We start from the raw sequence: 11,092 nt of genomic DNA, 5'->3' as shown, positions 1-11,092 counted from the left end.
AAACAGCAGAGGTGTGGACTCAAGTCACATGACTTGGACTCGAGTCAGACTCGAGTCATTAATTTTATGACTTTAGACTTGACTTGAAAAAATGTTCTAAGACTTGTGACTTGACTTGGACTTTTACACCAATGACTTGGGACTTGAATTGGACTTGAACCGGTTTACTTGAAAAGACTTGATATTTTACCCCAAATATAAAATTTAACATGCATATTATATAGAGATTGAAAATGTGACGTCATTCACGGGTAGAACCGCAAAGGATTCTGGGAACTCGTGGCAAGCGGTACTAGCGCACGCAGGCTTTCAATTAAAATCAGTTATACAGCGATAAAAAAGAAACACAAAAATGTCAAGAAGCTGTTGTATTATTAACTGCAATAGCCGGTCGCATGACAGCCACGGGAAGCCGACGGGTAAAGAGATCGGTTGTTATCGGATTACGTCGTTGAAGAGAAATTGTTCGAGCCATGTTTCCGAAGTAACAAAGAGGCGACGGATGGCCTGGATTGCAGCCATTCAAAGATCAAATATAACGTCCCAGAACCCTCCAGCTCACAGGTTAGTCTGCTCCAAGCATTTCCACAAAGGTCAGTCTGCTGTTGTAGTTAATGCGTCATTTTTCTTAACATAATTGGTGATATAGGTTACAAGCAAGTCTGGCGCTGAACAGAAATTGTGGCGCTATGCTCCTTTATTTATTGTGCATAAATAGTGAATTGTCCTGACAGAATATTGTGTTTCGCTTCTGTTATTATGGTACATTGACAAAAACATATACTTTTATTCACAGGATAAAACAGTTGTTTTGTATCACTAATTGTCCAGTACGATTACAGCATACAATATTATTGTCACTGCTACATTTCTGTGATGCTACCAGAAATTATTTCCACTGCTAATTAATTACCATTGAGCTCAAAGGTCCTATTAATAAACGGTTAAGGAATGTGTATTTATGACGACAATTTGTGAGACTGGTAAACTTATGATACGTACGATGGTCTTTACTTTCTACACGGTGCATTTCAAGGTCCTGCACCCATCCGTCGGTAAACTGTACCTGGGCTTGTTGCAGTGACCGGAAGTTACTAAACTTCATGAGTGTATGCACTCACTCCAAGAAGCGTATGATTATAAATATGCATATAAATATGCTAGGATGAAATAGCTGACTTCATCTAACTAGCAAATGTTTTCCAGGCTACGTTGGTGATGCAGTTTTTTTTAAAAATGATATTTTAAAAAAAAAATCATTTATTTATGTATGATATTTTTGTCATGCGATTTTAAAGCCGGTCCTACAACCGCATCCAAGAATAACATGCAGCTTATCTCAGAACTGTCGGTGAAAATTATTCTTGGAGCTAGGTTTAATTGAGCTGCATTTTAAAGAGGTGCAATTTCACAATTTGTGTATATTTTCTAAGTTCACTATTTTGTCATGTGTTGAGAAAAACACAGATTTAAAAATTACATGGTCTAATATTTACATTTAGCATATAACTGCAACATGCTTTTTTTCGTTTTTTTTTTTTTAAAGACTCGAAAGGACTTGAAATTCAAAATTTCAGACTTGTGACTTTACTTGGACTTTTACACCAGTGACTTGAGACTTGACTCTGACTTGCCTGACATTACTTGAGACTTGACTTGAGACTTGAGGATAAAGACTTGAGACTTACTTGAGACTTGCAAAACAATGACTTGGTCCCACCTCTGGTAAACAGACGACACAGAGCTATTAGTTCTCACTCCTGCTTTATTCTTCTTCTCACATCAACTGAACACATCGCGCCACAAAACACATCAACGCACTTCCTCAACACTGGGTGTGAGTGGAGCCCTAAAGGACATATTCTGTCAGCTGACAGAAATGTTTTCGTTTTACACTCACTGGACCTCGTGCACAATCAGAACTTTTTCTGTCATTTTACACATTTATTTCTTACAATTTATGGCCAAAGAGTCACTCTGACAGACTTCTTTCATTTACTACAGTGTTTCATTATGATGTAGAAAAACTGAGACACGCCATTGAAATTACACTTCTTTTTTTTTTTATTAAAGTATCCTGGGGAGTACATTTGTAGTTAAAGCTGTTTACAGCTAGCTCTGTGATCCACAGTGCAAAATGAGTTTGACATCCCTGCTCTAAAACATCTTTGAAAATTATCCCCAAGAATGAGGAAAACAGATATTTTGTTGTCAGTCTCCAATTTTTATGTAACTTCCGTAGAATATAAATTTTAGTTCTTGCATGAATCCATCGCAATACACAGGATAAGCACTATGGTTATAGTTTTTGCAGCTCACTTTCTTGTTTTTCAGGTGTTTATGCATCCGCCTAATCTCCCTGAGACGTTTGTATTTATGTATTTATGACTCCAGTGGCTCTAGCATCTAAAATAAATCTGGAGATAATCACTGCCTTTGATGACAACATATAGTTGAGTCACAGGTTTCAGTTGCAGGGAAAAAAGACAGTCACTCCTTTATTCTTATTATGTGTTTTTTCATTTTACGATGCCCTCGAGAGAAAGCTTGACAAACCCGAGGTGAGAGCTGACAAACAGATAAAAGTCGCCTATCTGAAGCAAGATCGCAGCTCCACATGAAATGGTAGATTAACACTATGTGTGTGTGTGTGTGTGTTGCAGATTTAAGTTTGACAGCCATGCAGTAATTTTCATATCTCCATTGGCTGCTGCACTGCATTCTGGGTGGGCTAGGCCCCGGTTTGGTGACCCCAAACGTGGCAGCACACTAAAGCTGCTGTGACCAAGAGATGGTCGCTCCAGTGAAGAGGAAAACAAACAGAGAAGCCATTAAGCAGAGCAAACATTGTTAGGTTTGCCTGGAGAGACCAAACTGGGCCCTGGGCCCTCACAGAGTCGAGGACGGGAGGTCAGGCAAACACCCCCCTTTGTGATGGAGGTTAGTTCTCGAGTATTCTCCTGCTACATCTTAGTTAGAGCGTCCAAACACATGCTAGCTTAAGCTAATGGAAAGCAATGGGATGTAGGGATTGCCCGACTACACTGTCAGCAAACATGTAAAGCTTCCTCCACCCTTCTTACTTAATAATTAAGAGGAAAAGTAATTCTGGGGTTCTGTTTAAAAATCATGTGCTTGCACGTCATATTTGCACACACATACGCACACGCAGTTGTCCAAAGTACAATAAAGCTTTGAGGTTAAAGCTAGAGCAGAGGCAGATAAACACGACTGTGTACAGAGAGTGTTTATGATTAACCAGCAATTTCGTTGCCCCGTGATAATTCACTGTCACAACGAGCAGTTTACGGTTAATTACATGAGCACTGTTCCTGTCATGCAACGACTGAGAGGAGAGCTACTTTTGTTTGGTTAATTTACTGTAAAGGGAAGAGATAAACGAAAGTGAAAAGCACTTGAAAAAATGTGATTGGACTTGTATGTGTGCATTACACTTACACATCTTAAAACAATGTTTACCTCACATGTCTTGATGTTCGTTTGTGCAAGTCTACATGCACACCTCGTAACGTGCATGTAGGAAAAAGCATGTGCATGTAACGTGCATGTGTGTGCTTTTTTCTTTCCAGCAACAGAGCCGTGGAGTTTCACGCAATCTTGATATCTCGCCTCAATAAGTGAAAAACAGATCACAAATTAATCAAAATATGTACAATAAGGAATAATAAGGAATAAGGAAACCTCTGATTTAGTAAGCTGCGCTGAGCCGTAAAATGTAGAATCATAAATAACCACCAACACTGGCTCTTCCGCCTTTCCACTCTTTGATGAGCTCCAGTTGTGCTTATTTGTAAGGTATTCAGCTTTGACCCAAGGTGCTAATACTGCACTCCAGTCGTGCGTGTGTGCATTTATGTGTTTGCACGTGCATGGACTTGCACAAAGTTGGTTTGAAATGGTGGCATTTGATGAGGGATTTGTGCCACCCAGACTGCACCTTTAACCAAAACAGCAATTTTTGCCACTGAACTGAGCATAACAAGAGGGCCGATCCTTCTGCAACTGATTAGATTTGTCATTTTAATAAATGTATTGGCTTAGAATAGAAGTTTATTACTCACAGTAAAGGTTAAAAACACTCCTGGTGGACACTTTTTTATAATTGTTGGTTGATTGCCATGCAGGTTTGCAGTTATGCTCCTAATAGCACAATATTTATGGCTTGCTCAACCAAAGGATTCAGAGGTAATCAGAAAGCCTCCCAGACCAACAAGCTGGTGATGTTTCCCCTCTGTAGTGTAGCAGAATGAGGACAGCCGGTGGGGGAGAGCCAAGCTCTGTGGTTGATCTCTACTTGATCTCTCCCCGAGACAGATGCCAGAAGTGTTTGTGCGTATGCATGTGTGTTTGTGTTCATGAGAGTGTGTTGTATTTGCACAAGGATTGCAGGAGCTGAAGCTGCTTCCCAGTCCTCTGATGATATTTTCATATTTTTGCTTCCCTTCTTCTCTCTTTTCCCTCTCCCTCGCTCACTGCTTTGTGTGTTGGAGGAGCAACCAGTCGCTCGGCGAGCTCAGTGCTGTAGGCTGGCTGAAGATATCTCCTTACACATGTGGGGCTCTGGGGCCACAGTAACCCTTTTTGGAGCACAGGCATGCATGGAGGAACAGAGAGAAGAGAAGAGCTGGATAATGGTGGGGAGACATGTAACTAAAGGCAAGCAGAGCGGAGCTTTATATATAACACATTTTATACACAAGGGAAATTTAATGAGCTCTGTGTAAAAAAGAAAAGAAGAAAGGGGAAAGAAGAAGAGAAACTATGCTAATAATAGTGATGGTAGCTGGCAACAAATTCATAAATAGATGTATTCAGTTACAAAGAATCTGCATCACATGTTGTGGTCTCAAGGTTTGGTTATGCTTTTTGGATTCTTCTTATTTTGAGTTCTTGATCTCATTTATAGTTGAATGACTTTCAGTTTATGTGCCATTGTTTAGTTTTTGGTTGATGTTTGGATACATTTTCCCTGGTGTTTCCCTAGGCTGTCCCAATTTCTCTGGCTACGCATGTCTTCCATTCCTCATATTGAGAGAAGAGAGAGGAGGCTTGCCAGAGGAGCTATAATCGAGGATGCGCAGGTGTATTCTTTAGAGGTTTTAAAAATTCATTGTATAAAAAGGAGCAGCACAAAGCTTAAATATATCCTGTGCGAGAGGAGGACAACAACATGTCCTTTTTATGTTGTATGATGATCAGATCTATTGCATTCTCTGTTTTGACGTGGGTAACACATTGCAAGTTTGATTATTTATCCATTTATTCAAATATACACGTATTCGATTATAGTCTGTCATCACATCAAGTATTCAGAAATAGCAGAAAATAGTAGAATTTCCTAGATGATATTAATTTCGTCATTTTTCACCAAGTAGGTTATGTTTTTGGCAAGCTCAACTTAATAATCTACTGGTTAAAACTGATTAAAAATACTTATAACTTTGAAACCATGATTGTTAGTGTGATGTGTATCGGCAACATATAGAAAATACCATATTAAATACAATGTGACATTTGACCTCTGACCTCTCCTTCAAGACCAATAGATTAATCTTAAAAAGTGATAATGATGCTACATAGAGCTGTGACTATAATTCCTACTGTCATCGATTGAATTGACAACATATAGGAAATGATATATATGGATTCAAAATCTCACATTGCTTTGTAATGACTTTGTTATGTACATCACAGAAAAGTAATTTATGATGCAGTCGATTCAAAGCGAGGAAGCCTGGACTCTGTTTTTGTATTGCTTCCTTGTTTTGTCCACTCATAACTTAGAAACCAGAGGTGCTGAGGACAGGATATGTAATTTGGGAAATGAGAAACGGTGTGTGTCTGTATTCCCTCTGTCTCGTTTATGTGTTTGTGCGTCTATGTGTATCTTTATTTTGGTAATTACTTTTCTTTGTGTCTCTTGGGCTTTTATTTGCTTTTTTTTGCCTTCCCCTGATTGTTACCACCTGCTTTTAATTGTTTCCTCCTGCGTGCTGCCCTCACCTGTGTCCTGTTCCCCAGTCAGTGTGCCGTGTACGTACAGTCCTGTTTGCCAGTCTGTCCGCTGCAGTCTTCGAATCTGTCTCCACTTCTGAGTCTTTGTGTTTCTGGTTTCAGTTTACTCTCCTTGTTTGGATTTTTGTTTCCAGCTTGGAAAAAAAAAGTTTATCTTTTGTTTTTGAGCCTTTGTGGCACTAAGTCTGCCGTTGTTGCCAGTCATACGCTCAAGTATTGTAGGAGAAATTTGTGGTGCTTGTGTTTTAATTTTCCATTTCCAATGATAATTACTTCTGCTTTACTAATATACTATTTCGGATGTTTTACCGCGTCATATTAGATCAAACACCAGTATCAACTAATGCATACTGGTAGTCATTTTAGGGAGTCGTGAAACTTGTGTATGCCATGTATGTGCGTATTTTTTATGTGTTTATTTCTTGATGCTGGTAGAACTATATGTGTTCCTACCAGATTTTTCCCGGTTTCATGCAGACACATGCTGGTGTTTGAAGGATAATGGGGGAATCTCAAAACAGTGAGTGATCATATACCCTGTATATAAAGAAATGAGGTCATAAAGAGGTCAGAGGGTGCTTTGACGCAGACGCAAAAACCTGCAGTTTGTATGAAAATAAACAAAATTAGACTCCATTTATTCTGAGATTAAACTGACTGAGATTAAAAAAGATCATAAGAGGGGCTGGAGGGCCATAAGATTACAAAGGCACCTGACCTGCCATTTCAGTGAGTGTGGGAAACACACATGAAAGTCCCACACACATTGTTTTATATGCACAAACCAGTTTGCAATCAGCAAGTACTATCAATAATTATAAATGTAGTTATAAGGATTTTAAGCAACGATTTAAATCACAGTGAAGACAGTGTTTAATGGGTGTAATAATTATATGTGGTCATATAATAAATTCCAACAGCTCCACAATGTTCGTGCCATTTTCACTTTCACCAAACTGTATTTAAATCTTTGTCCCTGTTATGTTTTCATGTCTTCCAAAAAAAGAGTGTTATAAAACCTGAAAACATCCACTCTCACTGCTGTCTGAAACATTAGTTAAGGATTAATCTTCCATTTATCAATGTCAGCCTTCTTGGCCGAAGCATGAAGCATAAACCGTATGTAAAGGTTCAGCGACATGCTACTTAAAAACACTTGAAGAAGAGAGAGTTTGTTAGTAAGTTAATTTGCACAGACATTAGTTGATTTCATTATGTGATTACATTTAATGTTACATAATCTTGAGTACATAAATGTTTGGATGGTGTTTAATTCTGCTGCATTATTTAGCATTACACACTCACACCGGTATCCAGATGTTCCCGTGTCATCATCAGCAGGGGCCCATAACCCATGCCTTACTGAGAAGGATATTACACCCTTGCATGCGGTTCCTCATCCCCACACAATCACTCACTGTATATTCAGAAAGAATTCCATGGAAATTCCCATAAAGTTAATGACAGAGGGGGTGGCGGGTGGGGTAGGAGAGCGATACAGCAGGGGTGAGGGGGAGAAGGGTCTTTTGAATTGTAAAAATAAATAAACATGTTTGGGCTTATAGCTCGGAGCATTAAACCTCACAGTGAGAATCTTTCCTGGCAAAGTCCCAGCAGGAGATGAAAGACAATCCCACTTTAAACACAGGCGTAGGAACGTATCATTTATCGTTCCCCATTGTGGCAGGTTAAAGCTGTTATGATCTAACAGCAAAGGTGGAGCTACCGCTCTTTGTGTTTCCAGAAAATTCAAATACAAATACTTTGAGCCTCTACTGTATGCACTCCTAGTTAACCGGGGAGGAAATGTGTTTCGTTCTAACATCTGTGTACACATCTGGTGAACGATTACAAACAGAAAAGCAACCAACTTTATACGGAATTAACCTTACGGCAACAGTGGGTTTGCTAAACCATGGATCCAAACCTTGTTCAGATTTGTTTCTCCTTCTGTAATCATCATATAGTAATAAAGGGTTGACATAAGCAAATGTTAGACATCAGATGCCATGCTGAAAGTTAACTTTAAGGAAACTTATAGGCAAAGTTGTAAAATTTAGAGCTGTGTATGTTGTTGGTGGGAAACCTCATGGTGGATGATATTTGGTCAAAGCCCACATCAGCTCACATGAGTCAGAGAACATCTGTTCAGGATGCAACAAAGATCTCTTCAATATTTAAATCATTAAACGTATGGCCTTCAGTGTGGAAGCAAAACTTCACAATGGGGTGTATTTAATAAGCTTGCAGTGGCATGAATCAGTAAACCCAGTTTCCTGAGCAATTAAACATAATTTTATGCAAATGTTGCCACACTAGGTAAAAGTGTGGCAATGGTTTGCAGTCTATATAGCAAAAAATGCAACTGTATCAACATGAACATAATATCACCTTAGATCTTTTGATGCACCTTCTATTTTCCTCCCTTTTTTTTGTTAATGAGAATATATAGTATACCTGAAACATGGACAATGGAAATGCCTGAATCTATTTATAACTCATTATCATAAAAAGTGCAAATCACATTGATTAAGCTGTCATTAAAATGTGTTCAGAATTTGCAAGATGATGATGATTCATTGCTGAAACACATTGATCTTCATTACATAATCTGTGTTCGGTATGTGTTTCTGGGTATCAGATTAATACCATATTGAAAATCAGTTTGACTGCACACCACTACCTTCGTCTTCATTTGGCTGTATCTGAACTGCTAAATGTGGCTTAGAATTGTATCAACAGATACTACCAGCAAAGCACTGAAGAAACTCAGTCCTGTAATATTTGACTCTGATGCCTGATACTCTAAAAATTGAGGCAATGCATCACCCATTTTGCTGGATGGATCTCTTCTAGAAAGTAAAATTGGCATATAAATCTACTCTGAATGAGCCCACTCAGTAAAATCCAACTTGCTAATCGTGACATGCAACGCAATTATCACGCCACACGCACATCAAACACAAGCATCAATCACTGTCACTTAGTGCCATAGATTCTCCAGCATGCAGTAACTTTATATTTTCATCAACAGTCAGAGGGTTAAAGCTCTCTTTACTGAAGCTCCTGTCAGTGTTTCCAAGGTTATTAAAAGTTTTGAAAGAAAGGATAGTTAAGCCAGCATTGCTAATCAAGGAAAGGAACTGAGCTACATCGTGGGCTGCAAGTCACACTGAGTATTATGTGAATGAGAGCATAAAGGCTGTGTGAGAAACATGAAACAAATGTGGGTTTAGAACTAACATAAACTGACTGAAAGCTGAAGTCAACAGAAACTTGAGCATTTGATCAGTGAGGCAATGCTTTGCTCAGCTCAGGCAGTCCTGTGTTGTGGTGCCTTTCAGCATTGTTGTTTCCAGCTTTACTGTTTTGGTGCAGTCTCAGTATATCAATAATACTGCTTTTGAAAGATACCAGCTTCCAAAAGACTAGAGTCTTTAGGCATTGTCATTAAAACAAAGTTGGTACACAGTCCAAAAGCTGCACACACTTCTCACATGTATTGCAACAAACAGGAGACAGATGGGTCCTCACTACTGGAAATACTAGTGCATGGGAGGGTGGACACATGGGGGACATACTGAGTTGTGTGAATTTCCTGCTCTGTCCTCATGTGGGTACATGAAAGTGCATTTAATGTCCAATCGCAAACATGAAATGTGTGTTCTCACATACAGCTCTGAAGTTAAATTCTCGAAAAGTTCAAAATTAGGCTAAATGGAGTATCCATACTCAATCGTATTGTTTATTATAGATTCATAATAGATACTGTTCTGTATCTGTCCCCATGTAACCAAGGAAATTAAGCAGTTGAGGGCAAACACAAAGCAAACTTTTGTTTTTGCGAAGTTTTGCGAAGTGTGGAATATGGCATCGTTTTCTGTGATACAGGCCTATCAAGAACCAGACTATATTTTGGAACAATATCTTTACACAAGTAGAAAATCATCTTTTTAATAGTGATTAGAATTAAACCAAGCCCTAACCCACTTCCATAGCCACAGGCTCAGATTATTGATGCAGGAGTTTAAGATACTTCCGGCTGGTGGCCTTTTTTGTCACCGTACTCCATATGTTCATCTCTCATTAAGCCTGCTTTCTGCTGTAACAGGCCTGCTATTCATACAGATAAGAGGCCAGTGTAATCGCTGCGTGCTCCCGCAGTCACGGCACGGCCGCTGATGTTCTGCCAGCACACAATCAAGATGCCTGCTCCAGATTATCGCGCTGTAAACAAACTGGTACCCCCACCAGTTCTCTCCCTTAGAGAACTGTCAGACTCTTTCATTTGCTGGGATCAGCGTTTCCAAATGTCAACTGGTCTTACTACTTACTGACAAACTGTGTGTGGGACATGAACAAAATTACAAAATCCTGTCCAATCAGTTCCACTTCAGCTGATAAATGGATCTGGGGTTTTTTTTTTTTTCAATTATTCAATAACAATGAATATGATTACATTATCACACCAGTTTATTTTGCTTGGCGCTTTCGAATTCATGCCTTTCATTTGTGTTTGTCTGGGGCTGTAATTGCCGGGAGAAACTATTAATTTAAGTGCTCCTCCCAAGAAGAACAACCAGGCAGTAAAATGTCTATTTTTTGAGGACTGTAAATTGTAAATGTGAGAATACATGAAAGCCGTTTTTTATGACTCCAATGTCTTTTTTTTTTTTTTTGCATCCAGCTTTTAATTAAAGTACAGAAAGTCTGGAAATTCAAAACAACTGCTCTTCTGTCAGTAATGCATATGAAATGCTGACTGCAATATTTCTTTGTATTCTCTGTATTTATTTTGTAGACGCTCTGCACATATGACCTTTGCAACTATGCAAAGGTCCAAAGTCTGTATAAAGTTTACATTCTTACATAACACTGACCAAAAAAAACAAACAAACAAACAAAAAAAAAAACACAGACAAGCAATCCATGCAATCTCTGACAACATGTATCAAGACAGAAGAACTCTGTGCTAAACAGTGAGGTTATGCCTGCATGTGGGAGCCCAGAAAGCCAAGACTGCAAACCAAACGATGCTGGTATGAAGGAAATCGAT

This window comes from Astatotilapia calliptera, chromosome 14, assembly GCF_964374335.1.
Source record: "Astatotilapia calliptera chromosome 14, fAstCal68.1, whole genome shotgun sequence".
NCBI lineage: Eukaryota > Metazoa > Chordata > Actinopteri > Cichliformes > Cichlidae > Astatotilapia > Astatotilapia calliptera.
This window is presented reverse-complemented; position numbering follows the sequence as displayed.